We start from the raw sequence: 13,287 nt of genomic DNA, 5'->3' as shown, positions 1-13,287 counted from the left end.
CCCTTAATCCATTGCTTGAAAAATGAAGATATTTGACCAAATGATTAAACAAGATTCTAATTCCAAATTTTAGTTTAAAATTATCAGAAACTGCGCCATAGAATATAATTTTTTCCCAAGATACTAGCACTTTATACGAGTGAGATAGAGAAATCTAAATTCTCAAAGTGACCTAAAGTTATTATCACATAGAAAAATGAAAGTAATGCAAAGAGGGAAAAAGCTAGAGAACAGCGAAGAGTAGGGAACAGATTAGGGTATTAAATATCCATATTACGATATCTATAATAAAACAGTCTACAGTTCTGTGATGGGCTTCTCTGGTGGCACAAGTGATAAAGAATTCACCTGCCAATACAGGAGATGCATGAGACATGTGTTCAGTCCGTGGGTCAGAAACATCCCCTGGAGAAGGAAGTGGCAACCCACTCCAGTATTCTTGCCTGGAACATTCCATGGACAGAGGAGCCTGGCAGGTTCCAGTCCATGGGGTTGCAAAATAGCTGGACACAATTTACCAACTAAACAACAAGAAAACTATTCTGAGACAGTTACAAAGAGACCTCTGATTTTACCTTATTTTACATGCATTATTGGAAGGAATTGACAGAGGGATTAATTAGAGAACCATTATTACAGTAGAACAGTTACTCACTGCCACCCAGAGCACGAGGTGATGAGCAAGCCTGTACACTCCACGAGATGCAGTTGCCTAGAACTCTGCAATGCCTTGCAAGTCAGGACCTGAGGTTTCTTCAAAGAAGAGAACAAACTATTCAGATTTATAGAAATTTTTAAAAATTGCTTCCATTCTGAAGTTAAAAGTCTGGGAAGTTCCTTTTTCCCCAAATTGCTCATAAACATGCACACAGGAGAACAAACTCACTTTAAAAAGAACTTTATTAGAAAGGCAAATGATGCTCTGTAGGCACTAAGTTCAGCTCTGTAAGAGGAGAGCAATCCTCAGGAAGCCAGAGTACCAGGATTAGTAAGGCTGCCTTATGCACTAGAACTAAGGGTTAACTCTTTCACTTAAAACCAAAGGATTAAAAGAAAGTTACGTACTCCAAGAAGAGAAGAACTGTTCCTGTAAGGAAGGAAGAGAAACAGCGGCCATACAAATAAGAAACTTACAAAACTTAGTTGCACTGACCAGCTTCAGCTGCATGCAACAAGTTCTGGTAAATTCTGTTCATTTTTATTCTGTTACAAATATTCTCTAACTTTCCTTGTTATGGCTTTTTTAGATACAACCATCATTTAAAGTGATTCATTTCGATATTTGGCAAAACTAATACAATATTGTAAAGTTTAAAAATAAAATTAAAAAAAATAAAGTGGACATTTAATTTTCAAATACATGGAATTTTTAAAGTATCTTTGATATTAATTACTGATTTTGATCAGAAGATCCCCTGAAGAAAGGAATGGCAATCCACTCTCCAGGCATGTATTCTTGTCTGGAGAATCCCATGGACAAAGAAGCCTGGAGGATTACAGTCCATGGGGTCACAAAGAGTCAGACACAACTGAGCGACTAACAATTTCACTTTCTTTCACTAATTTTGGTATTAATTTTGCACTTAAATTCTTTCTTCTCTGCAATCATCCTGAGTTATTTTTAGTCTTCTAACTTTATTGAGGCTTTCAATGACTGAGTCAAAGGTCTGTCTTGGTAAATGTCACATTGTACCTGAAAATATGTGGGTTATTCTCAAATAGCTTCTGATAGTGATTCCTAACATAATTCCACAGCGATGAGAACAGATTCTGTATGATTTCGATACATAGTGGAGCAATATGTAACCTTGTTCTGTATTTTCCAAATCTCCTATAAATATGTTATTATACTTTCATAATTTTAAAAATAAAAAAGAGAAATGAAAAGAAACTGTTACATAAAAGTTCTTGAGATATTTCACTATGGCTTAAGTAGGAAGGAATACAGGAGTTGGGAAATAGGGCAGCAATTTTCCACCACAGAACCTATTACAGGTATACCTCATTTTATTGCACTTTGCAGATATTACCTTTAAAAAAAAATTGAAGCTTTGTGGCAACCTTAAATCAAGCAAGTCTGTTGGTGCCATTTTTCCAACAGCATTTTCTCACTTCATTTCTGTTTCACATTTTTGTAATCCTCACAGTATCTATAAATTTTTCTTTATTATTGTATTTGTTATGGTGATCTGTGATCAGTGATCTTTAGTGTTACTGCTATGCCTGGTAAAGGCTCAAATAATGGTTAGCATTTTTTAACAATGAGGTATTTTTTATTTAAAGTGTATGTACTTATTTTTAGTCATACTGCTATTGCATATTTAATAGACTAAAGTGTAGGGTAAATATAAACTTTATATGCACTAGGAAACAAAAAATCCATGTGACTCACTTCATTGCAGAATTCTCTTCATTGCAGCAGTTTGGAACTGAAGTCTCAATCTCTCTTAGGTATACCTGTAAAATACTGTAATGACTCAAGTGTAACCAATGCATCCCTTACCTATAGCCATTATTGGTTTATATGTTTATAAATTTCACAAAATAGCATGTCAAATTTTGATTTAAGATATTTATAAATTTTAATAAATATTTATAAATTGAGTTTGGCCCAAGATGGCAGAGGAACAGGATGAGGAGACCACTTTCTCCCCCCCAAATTCATCAAAAGATCATTTGAATGTTGAGCAACTTCCACAAAGCAACTTCTGAATGCTGGCGGAGGACACCAGGCACTCAGAGATGCAGCCCATTCTCTTCAAAAGGAGGTAGGACAAAATAAAGACAAAAAAAGAGGCGAAAGAGTGAGGGATGGAGACCTGTCCTTGGGAGGGAGTTGTGAGAAGAAGGCTCCACACAGTAGGAAACCCTCCCACAAGTATGTCTATGGGAGCTTTGGAGTCTCAGAGGACAACGTACCTGGGAGGAAAAAAAACCCACAGAATAAAAACAGTTTTCCAACCGCAACTGCCAGCAGAGAAGCAGCCCAGGTGCTTGAGTTCGCCACCAGCGACTGGGGGCTGGACAGGGAGGCGTGGGCTGCAGGCTTAGGGTGAGGACCAGGCCTAAATGCCCTGAGGACAATCTGAGGGACCTAAGGTGAGATAGCAGCCCACACTGAGGGATGGCCAGAGAGACAAAGCAAAATAGAGACAGAGAACTTTCCCATGAAGGCTCTAGCGCCTAGGCTGGCCCACATCAGAACAAAGGGTGAGAGAATGCCAAAAGAGAGCCAGCCAGAGGCAGAGGGGTGGGCAGGCGACAGCCAGAGCCAGAAGGCAAGGGGCAATCTCGGCCCCAGAGACAGCACCCTCCACCAAACTGCGGGCAGGCTCCTAGTTGCGAACCACATCTTCCTGGAGCCTGAACGGTAGACACCCACCAGAAGGGCCACAGACGGAGGTCAGCTCCCAGAGGAGACACATGGCACACCCGAGACCGTGCTCTCACAGCACACCTGGGAAGCCTAGGGGCCAGGACCGGGGAGCTGATTAAGACACACAGCTCACCTGAGATGGTGCACTCGCCAAGCATCTGGTCGCCTGAGCTGCTCAGACCTGGGAAGGGCACAAAATACACTCCCAGCCAGGTCTGTGCCTTTGTGGAGTACACGAGAACCTGAGAAGCTTAGGCCTGGGAAGTGCACGAAATTCAGGGGCCACTTGGGACAGTACCCTTGCAGAGAAACCTGGAGCCTGAGCAGTGTAGACCTGGGAAGCACATGCCACCTTGAGCTGGGGCAAACCCAGTATGGTCCACACACTGGGAGCTCTCCCCACATAGACACACCAGTGATATTTGTTTGAAGTGTCCCTCCCTCCCAACAAAATAACTGAACAAGTGAGCCTAAATAAGTGACCACCTTTGCCCCCTTGTGTCAGGGCAGAAATTAGACACTGAAGAGGCTTGCAATCAGAGGAAGCCAAAATAGACAAAGAAGAAGGAACAGCTTGGAAGTGACAGGTGCAACGGATTAAAACCCTATAGTTAACATTGTGCATTGGAGGGGACGTCTAGACCTTGAGAACAAGTACAAGCTGGAACAAGGAAATATCTGAAACTGAACTGACACCACACTGCCCACACAGCTCCAGAGAAACTCCTAGGTATATTTTTACTATTATCACTTTTTAACTAAAAAAATTAAGTTCTTTATTACTCTTTTAATTTTCATTTTTATAGCCTACTATTACCTTACCAAAAAAGATCCTATTTTTAAAGCAAATTTCATATATATATTTTTTAATTTTTGTGTTTTTTTGGTATTTTTTATATTGTACTTTGAACAGTCTAACCTCTATTCTAGATTTTTAATCTTTGCTTTTTGTATTTGCTATCATTTTTGTACCTTTAAGAATCTAATCTTCAATATCCATTTTCACTTAGGGAACTGATTACTAACTAGATTGGTCTCTCCTCTTTTGATTCCCCCCTCTTCTCCTCCTGGTCGCCTCTATCTCCCTCCTCCCTCTTCTCCTCTCCATGTAACTCTAGAATCTCTCTGGGTGTCCCTCGCTGTGGAGAACTGTTTCACCATTAACCTAAATGTTTTATCATCTGTGCTGTATGGATGGAGAAGTCTTAAGGCTACTGTAACAGAAGTACTGAAAGCCAGAGGCAGGAGGTTTAACTCCAAAACTTGAGAACTCCTGATTCCAGGGAACATTAATAGACAAGAGCTCACCCAAAAGTCTCCATACCTACACTGAAACCAAGCTCCACCAAAGAGCCAACAAGTTCTAGTGCAAGATATACAATGCTAATTCTCCAGCAAAGCAGGAACACAGCCCTGAGCATTAAAAGACAGGCTGCCTAAAGCCATGCCAAACCCATCAGATCAGATCAGTAGCTCAGTCATGTCCGACTCTTTGTGACCCCATGAACCGCAGCACGCCAGGCCTCCCTGTCCATCACCAACTCCCGGAGCTCACAGAGACTCACGTCCATCGAGTCTGTGATGCCATCCAACCATCTCATCCTCTGTCATCCCCTTCTCCTCTTGCCCCCAATCCCTCCCAGCATCAGAGTCTTTTCCAATGAGTCAACTCTTTGCATCAAGTGGCCAAAGTACTGGAGTTTCAGCTTTAGCATCATTCCTTCCAAAGAAATCCCAGGGCTGATCTCCTTTAGAATTGACTGGTTGGATCTCCTTGCAGTCCAAGGGACTCTCAAGAGTCTTCTCCAGCACCACACTTCAAAAGCATCAATTCTTCGGTGGTCAGCTTTCTTCACAGTCCAACTTTCACATCCATACATGACCACTGGGAAAACCATAGCCTTGACTAGACGAAACTTTGTTGGCAAAGTAATGTCTCTGCTTTTGAATATGCTGTCTAGGTTGATCATAACTTTCCTTCCAAGGAGTAAGCATCTTTTAATTTCATGGCTGCAATCACCATCTGCAGTGATTTTGGAGCCCAGAAAAATAAAGTCTGACACTGTTTCCACTGTTTCCCCATCTATTTCCCATAAAGTGATGGAACCGGATGCATGATCTTCATTTTCTGAATGTTGAGCTTTAGGCCAACTTTTTCACTCTCCACTTTCACTTTCATCAAGAGGCTTTTTAGTTCCTCTTTACTTTCTGCCATAAGGGTGGTGTCATCTGCATATCTGAGGTTATTGATATTTCTCCCGGCAATCTTGATTCCAGCTTGTGTTTCTTCCAGTCCAGCGTTTCTCATGATGTACTCTGCATATAAGTTAAATAAACAGGGTGACAATATACAGCCTTGACGTACTCCTTTTCCTATTTGGGACCAGTCTGTTGTTCCATGCCAAACCCACAGGTACCCCAAAACACACTACTGGACATTTCATTGCACTCCAGAGAAAAGAGATCCAGCTCCACCCACTAGAACACAGACACAATGCTCCCCAACCAGGAAACCTTGACAAGCCACTAGTCCAACCCCACCCACAGGGAGCAGACTCCACAATAAAGTGGAACCACAAACTTCCACCCTACAGAAAGGGCACGCTTTCTGTAATCTAAAGAGCAATCTAAACAAACACAGCAATGAAAAGGCAGAGAAATATTCAGCCAGTAAAAAGGAACGTGATAAAGACCCACCAAATCAAACAAAAGAGAAGGAGATAGGGAGTCTACCCAAAAAAAGAATTCAGAATAATGATAGTAAAGATGATCCAAAATCATGAAAACAAAATGGAGTTACATAAAAATAGACTAGAGACAAGGATTGAGAAGATGAAAGAAATGTTTAACAAGGACTTAGAGGAAATCAGTCAGTTCAGTCACTCAGTCATGTCTGACTCTTTGTGACCCCATGAATTGCAGCTTGCCAGGCCTCCCTGTCCATCACCAACTCCCGGAGTTCACCCAAACTCACGTCCATCGAGTCAGTGATGCCATCCAGCCATCTCATCCTCTGTCGTCCTCTTCTCCTCCTGCCCCAATCCCTTCCAGCATCAGAGTCTTTTCCAATGAGCCAACTCTTTGCATGAGGTGGCCAAAGTATTGGAGTTTCAGCTTCAGCATCAGTCCTTCCAATGAGCACCCAGGACTGGTTTCCTTTAGAATGGACTGGTTGGATCTCCTTGCAGTCCAAGGGACTCTCAAGAGTCTTCTCCAACACCACAGCTCAAAAGCATCAATTCTTCAGGGCTCAGCTTTCTTTATAGTCCAACTCTCACATCCATACATGACCACTGGAAAAACCATAGCTGCGGGGAGCCGGTGAGGCATTCTGCTCATGACAAAGGTCATGAGGAAGGAGGCTCGGCATACGCAAAGGCGGGATCGAGCCTCAGGAGTCCCCCCCGGATATTCTCGAGCATTTTCCCCCAAAAAACCAGAGTCTGCCTACTTTATTGCTTTGTGCTCTCACCTCTGACTTTACTGGGGGCTGTCCCCTACCACCATCTCTCTCTCTCTGTCAAAGAGTTAACTTACAGCTCCAATTAATAAAGTTCCTGGGCAATTAGGAGTGTTTAAATCCAAACCCCTCAGATGGCTCTCTAACTCGCCTGACAAGTTTACCCGGACTCCTGCAGCTATGCATACGATTGTTTACAGTCTCCTAGCCTCCAGAGGCACGGGAAGCTTAAGATATTCAAATAGCTTAGAGCCTCTCAGAGAGTTAAAAACTGTCAGAATAAACTAGTAAAGGATTTCATTGATGAGTCAATGCTTGTTGCCAAGTTTTCACATCCCCTGAATTGTATCCTTGAATGTGTATTAATTAATAGTTGGTATATAGTAAAAAATAAGTAGTGGCCTTGGTGTTAGTAACTTTAGACCCTTAAGGTAATAAATTCTTTCTTTGTTGTAAACCCATTACACATCCACCCTATAGGAATGCAATTTTATCTTTGGAAGATGGTGCCAAACCTTAAAATAATTACTCTTAGAGAAAATAAGTCTTTATTGATAAGTCCTTGTCAAAAGTCATAAAATGTTAGTAGGCCTTCTGGCCAGAAGATGATGTAAATCACCTAAACCATTTGTATACGATAAATTTGCAGGAAAGAAACCTTGGTTTTTGATAAGAATCAAAGACTGCTGACTTTGCATCCCCTATCATCCTCTATGTGTAACTTAGGGTATAAAAGCCCCTGTTAAAAATAAAGCTACGGGCCTTGTTCACCAGTGCTTGGTCTCCCCATGTCATTCTTCCCTTTAACTTCCAGCTGAGTCTCCATCTGGAGCGCGGAACCCACCACGCTTACTAATTATGCCTGGGCTTCTAAGACCCACTCGAGAAGGTGTCTAGGGTGAGGCACCTTCCGCTATTCGAGAGGGCGCCTGCGGCCTACGTAAGTGGTGCAAACTTCTTGTCTTGAAGTTTTATTGGTCTCCCGCGTAAACCAAGCTACTCAGCTTCTTTTCTCCACTGAATTTTCCTACTGAGCTATCCTCATTCTATTGTTCTCTATATCTCTAATTAGCATATAAATAGTCGCCTAGGCCGTCTCTCCTTCGAATACCCTGGATCAGCTGGGGCTAGTCCCCAGCACATAGCCTTGACTAGATGGACCCTTGTTGGAAAAGTTATGAATTTTACATGACAGTAGTATCTGAAATGTTGATTCAAGATGATTAGTAGATCCATGAAATATAGGTTCACAATGTCTGTGCCTTCTGGGATGCTGAAGTCGAAGGGCTATAGGCCATTTGAATAATTCTATTAAAATGTCTGTCTTTCACATTGAAAAAGAGTTTTCTCTTATAAGCACTTAGTCCTTCCAGGACAAAATGTGGTTAGTAAGAGTTAACAACATATCAGGTACTATCTTCATGGCAATTCTTAGAAATTCTAAATCCTGTCCTATATATGTTCCATGTTATAACTGAAGGGCTTTTTCCTCTGGCTGGGCTGGGATTGATAACATGAGTAGCTATTGAGTGTTCCTGGCAAAACTGTTTTCCCTGAGAGAATAATGAGAAACAGTAAGACAAATTATAACCCTAATCACCACAAATTCATGATCACAAAGACAATTCTAAATGAATCTGCATGGATACCTGGTACACAGCGTGTGGTGTACATCACTGGTGTACTGAACCTTTGCTTTTTTGTGCCTTGGAAAGCATTGATAGTACTAAGTCAAAAGACGACTCACTTGCTTGGTATTCCTGGAGGGGGCTCCAAGGATGGTGCTTCTGGTGGTGCTGTGTTCTTCTGTCTGCCTGGCCCTTGGGCGTTTTCCCCAGTTGTTTCATTATCACTTTCTATGTCTTCTTCCCCAAAAGTGAATGGATCATTTCTAAAAAAGAGGAAAAAAACTAGGCTGGTATATATTTCACTGTTTCTTTTTATGATGACTGGAAATGCGAGAATAGAAACTAAATTATACAAGTCTGAGTTGTACGGGGAGGAATGCCAAATCAAGTAGCTTACACAGAAATGGAAGTTCGTTGTTTCACGAAAACACAAGGAAAAGTTTCTGACAGAATGTTAATTAGGATTGCCCATCATCCCAGAATTAGTTACTGTGACCCAAAGCTGAGACCAAAGAAGCATCAAATACCAGAAACTCTTAAAAAGCTGCTGAACCAGCTTTGTCATCTCCAATCATCTCACCCATAGTCTATAGAGAATGATTAGAGAGATAAGGTTTTGAGTTCCTAGAATATGGTGAGCAAGTAAGGAAGACATTTCCCTTCTTTATGAAGCCAAGTAAGGGTGTTTTAAAAGAATCCCTTAAACACTGAAAATTTCTACACTAAAGACTGTCACCTCACTCCCAATGTAAATAGACTGTTTGGTGTATTTTCCATGCATGCCTATTTAGTATGGAGGAAGAGAGAACTTAAGAGACGAGAATTTTTTTTCAGATGGTAATTTTAAAAAGTTTTTATTTTATTGAAGCATGGTTGATTTACAATGTTGTATTAGTTTCGGGTGTACGGGAAAGTGATTCAGTTTATATTTATTATACACTCTTTCTCAGATTCTTTTCCCTGTAGGTCACTGCAAAGTTTTAAATATGTATATATCCTTATATATATCCCTTCGTTGTACAAGGGGCTTCCTTGGTGGCTCAAACGGTAAGGATGCTGCCTGCAGTGTGGGACACCAGGGTTCATTCCCTGGTCAGGAAGATCCCCTGGAGAAGGAAATGGCAACCCGCCCCAGGATTCTTGCCTGGAGAATCCCGTGGACAGAGGAGCCTGGTGGCCTACAGTCCACGCGGTCACAGTCAGTAGGTCCTAGCTGGTTGTCTATACCAGAAAATGGGACCTCATCAGACATCCAATTGGCCCAGCACTTTGATCCTGGGCCTCCCAGACTCAAGAGGTTAGGGAAGTGAATGTCTGTAAGCCAACCAGTCATGGTATTGCCTTGTGACAACCTGACTAAGACCCATCAGGAATTCCTGGCAGCCAGGAACCTGTTACACAGTAATCTCTGTGGTCAGCTAGACTTACCTTTTAACAAAGCACAGCACTGGGATGACACCTCCTCTGTTTATAAACAAAGATTCATATGTGACTGAGCTTTCAATGAGAATGCCCCATGAGCTTTCCTGAAGGGGGAAAAATGTGTAGTTATTTTAGTTAAATCTGAGAGTTCAAAAAAAAAATACTAAAACTTACAACTAGAAAAATATAGGAATCACGTTACCTTAATATATAAAGTAGCAGGACAGCAGAGCTAAATAATAAAATGTCTGTATTTTTAAAAGACCCAAGTACTAGCTCCTGACGTTGTGCCAAGGACATAGTATTTGTGTGGCAGTTGAGTCTGCACAGACAACTTTTAATTACCACACTTGTTTTGGGATGAGGGCCTGATTTAGGCCGACCTGGGCTATGGAACAAGCTCTGCAACTTACTCTGGGTGTGAACTTTGACAGTATTTGATGACTTCAGGGCAAGTTCCCCCCACCATTCATAAAATGGGATGGATCTGATGGCTCAGTCAGTAAAGAATCCACCTGCAGTGCTGGAGGCCTGGGTTCGAATCCTGTGTCGGGAAGATCCCCTTGAGGAGGACTTGGCAACCCATGCCAGGATTCCCATCTGGGAAATCCCTCAGACAGAGGGGCCTGGTGGGCTATATAGTCCATGGGGTCACAAAGAGTCAGACCCAACTTAGCGATTAAACCACTACCACCATTCAATACATACCAGGGATTGGTACATTTTCAAAACATGAGCAGAGAGTATTTTCATCGTTGTGAATCGTATTCTCTCACAAACTCTCATTTCTAACATTGTTGCATGAGAGCTGTCAGATATTGCCTAAATGAATGTGCTTATGTTCCAGCAAGTCAATTCACAGGCATTAAGAAGTTGGCTGGATTGGTTGGCCCACAGGGCATGGTTGACAACTCCAATTATGAGCTTTTGTTTGTAAAGGAGAGAGTATGGTACATCCGTCATAAACAGCAACTAACACACATTTTTAAAGAAAAACAATTAACTATGTATCCAGGCATATCTCCGTAATGGTGAATTACACAGATGCGCAAACCACTAGGCATACAACTCATCATATATTATGATTTCAAATATTTATATTATAGAATTAGAAAACACTACCAGTATCAAAAAGTATATTCAACTCTCTGATGCAGTTAGTGTTGATCAATATTTAGATATATGTTTCAACTTTAGTTATACCAATTTAACATGTTGAAAGTATAGTCTTCAGGATTGCTTGCTAGTAATTCAGATTGCTCAGGTTCAAATACCATTTTTGGCACTTAATGTTCATGTGACAAGAAATAACTAGGATTAAGCTTTTTAATATTCCATGGCTACAGTAAGAATTCGTAGGGTTGAGCGCTATATGGTACAGTATTACATAAGAGGAACATTCAACTTCATTTGAATTTGGCACAAATGGTACTTATTTGTTCATATACTTGAGGAGTCCCCAGGTAATTCTGCTTCAGAAATAGCTGGATAATAGAAACGCAATCACGCTGTCAAATATCCATTTTGCTCTCTCCCCAACAACTTACTATCTTTTCCTTCCTCTGGAAGGAACCTGTCTTCATGAATGACAAATAGAAATCTCAGCATTTATCTGCTTAAAGACTAACCATTTATTATCTCAATGAAAAAGCGTGTATCCCCTCCCTATAAATCCCATAAAATTCCTTAGTTACATTTGCCCTGCTATAGCTATGTAAACTGACAGCTGGCATGACCTTTTCATTTCATAAATATCTGAGTGCTTACATTTTATTTAACAAACACCTGTATGTGAGTGTGTGTTAGTTACTCAGTCACTCCAACCTTCGTGACCCCACGTGCTTGTGAAACGCTGGGCATTATTCTAGGTGTTGGGAATACAGCATGCAACAGATGATTGGCTCCTGTGTCTGGAGCCAGGAGTAAAATGACTCCACATAAGCCACAGGTACTAAACCAGGACAGATGCGGGTTCAAAAAGGAAAACCAAGATGCCATCTCCATAGGCGTCAAGGAGATAAAGAAAAAAATCAGTAAACACGAGACAACATAATTTAATGGACTACGGGCACGGGTACCCCATTCAGATCCCAGACGCCCCACTCTCTGTGTGACACTATCTTCCGGCAGGGTTACATGGCGGCTAGGTAAGCAAACTGTCTGGTATATGATCATGACTGTTTATTTAATCAGTAAAACACGATGAAACAATGAAAGCTTCTAAGACGCTCATCTGCACAACTGACAAACTTCACTAACTTTCTCCCGTCAGGATCCGTTTTATTCAAAATAACTAATGAAATCTCAAGTCTTTTGGCCTGGGAAGACTGAATTCTTTCTTAATTATACAGCAGTTACTATCCTGATATCCCCCATTTTAGGTGAATATTTAAATCAACACAACAAAAGGGTGGGAAATTGTGGAGCTGTTTCAAAAGAAAATGCTTTTTTCAGGTTTGATTTTTCCCTACAGACTATAAAATCTCTCCATCAAAAACAGGGGAGATGTATTAGGGAAAGGCAGACAAAAATGAATGCCTGGTTTTTTAAATCCCATATTTTATCTGTTTTTTTTTTCTATTGTAGAATTACCCAAAAATTTAAGACAGAGGGTTGGGCTTCCTTGGTGGCTCAGATGGTAAAGAATCCACCTGCAATGCAGGAGACCCAGGTTTGATCCCTGGGTTGGGAAGATCCCCTGGAAGAAGGAATGAGTACCCACTCCAGTATTCTTGCCTTGGAAATCCCATGGACAAAGGAGCCTGGCGGGCTACAATCCATGGGGTCACAGAGTCGGACGTGACTAAACATCTAACACACAGTGTAACATGAGCTATAAAATCAGTCGACAAAAATAGTTACACAGAGTTAATAATTGGGGTTATACCCACAAATAAGAAAAGACTGTTCCTTATTAAAATAATGACTCATCTTACGTAAGTCCTGATGCCACAAGTAGTAAGACTGTAAAGGAACTCAAAGGAATCAGGCAGCTCTGTGGTGACGGGGCAGCCATCTCCGAGAAAGAGCTCATGAACCTGGGGTAGCAGCTCATCCACAAACGGCGTTCGTCTCACTTTGACCTGGAGCCAGTTTTTAGCACAGTTGACAGACTCTGGTGGAAGAAAAAGAGGGAACAGTTCAGATTACATGTCATCTCTAAACAGTAGCTCAGAAAATTTTCAGCCTCTTAGCTGAAATGCCTAGTTCCAGAGCAAAAAATGCCTTGGTTCCATTTCTATTTATTCCACCGTGAAATCTTGGGTGAATGACTTAATTTTTATGTGCCTCAGTTTCCTTTTCCAGATTGGGTGAAGTCATGGAGCTACTTCCTGGGAATCAAACATTAAATTAGACAAGGCTCTGATAGTTTTTCACTGGAACATGGGACCTTGGGGATA

At 41.3% G+C, this 13,287-nt stretch overlaps 1 protein-coding gene across 2 annotated transcripts in view; it reads right to left on the bottom strand.

The window, feature by feature from the left end:
* MS4A3 (membrane spanning 4-domains A3) overlaps positions 1–8,720 on the bottom strand; it is a 40,714-nt gene extending 31,994 nt beyond the window's left edge. For both annotated transcript variants that reach the window (XM_086341898.1, XM_086341900.1), the window contains exons 1-3: positions 8,584–8,720; positions 2,393–2,457; positions 656–753 (exon numbers count right to left, since the gene is read on the bottom strand). The gene's annotated coding sequence lies outside the window, so the exon portion shown is untranslated. The remainder of the gene's footprint in view (positions 1–655; positions 754–2,392; positions 2,458–8,583) is intronic.
* Positions 8,721–13,287: the final 4,567 nt, after the last annotated feature.

Source organism: Bos grunniens, chromosome 15 (genome assembly GCF_055505025.1).
Source record: "Bos grunniens cultivar Pamir isolate PY7600 chromosome 15, Bosgru_T2T1.0, whole genome shotgun sequence".
NCBI classification, from domain to species: domain Eukaryota; kingdom Metazoa; phylum Chordata; class Mammalia; order Artiodactyla; family Bovidae; genus Bos; species Bos grunniens.
Note: the sequence above shows the minus strand (reverse complement) of the source record. Positions and strands in the feature narration are given on the sequence as shown.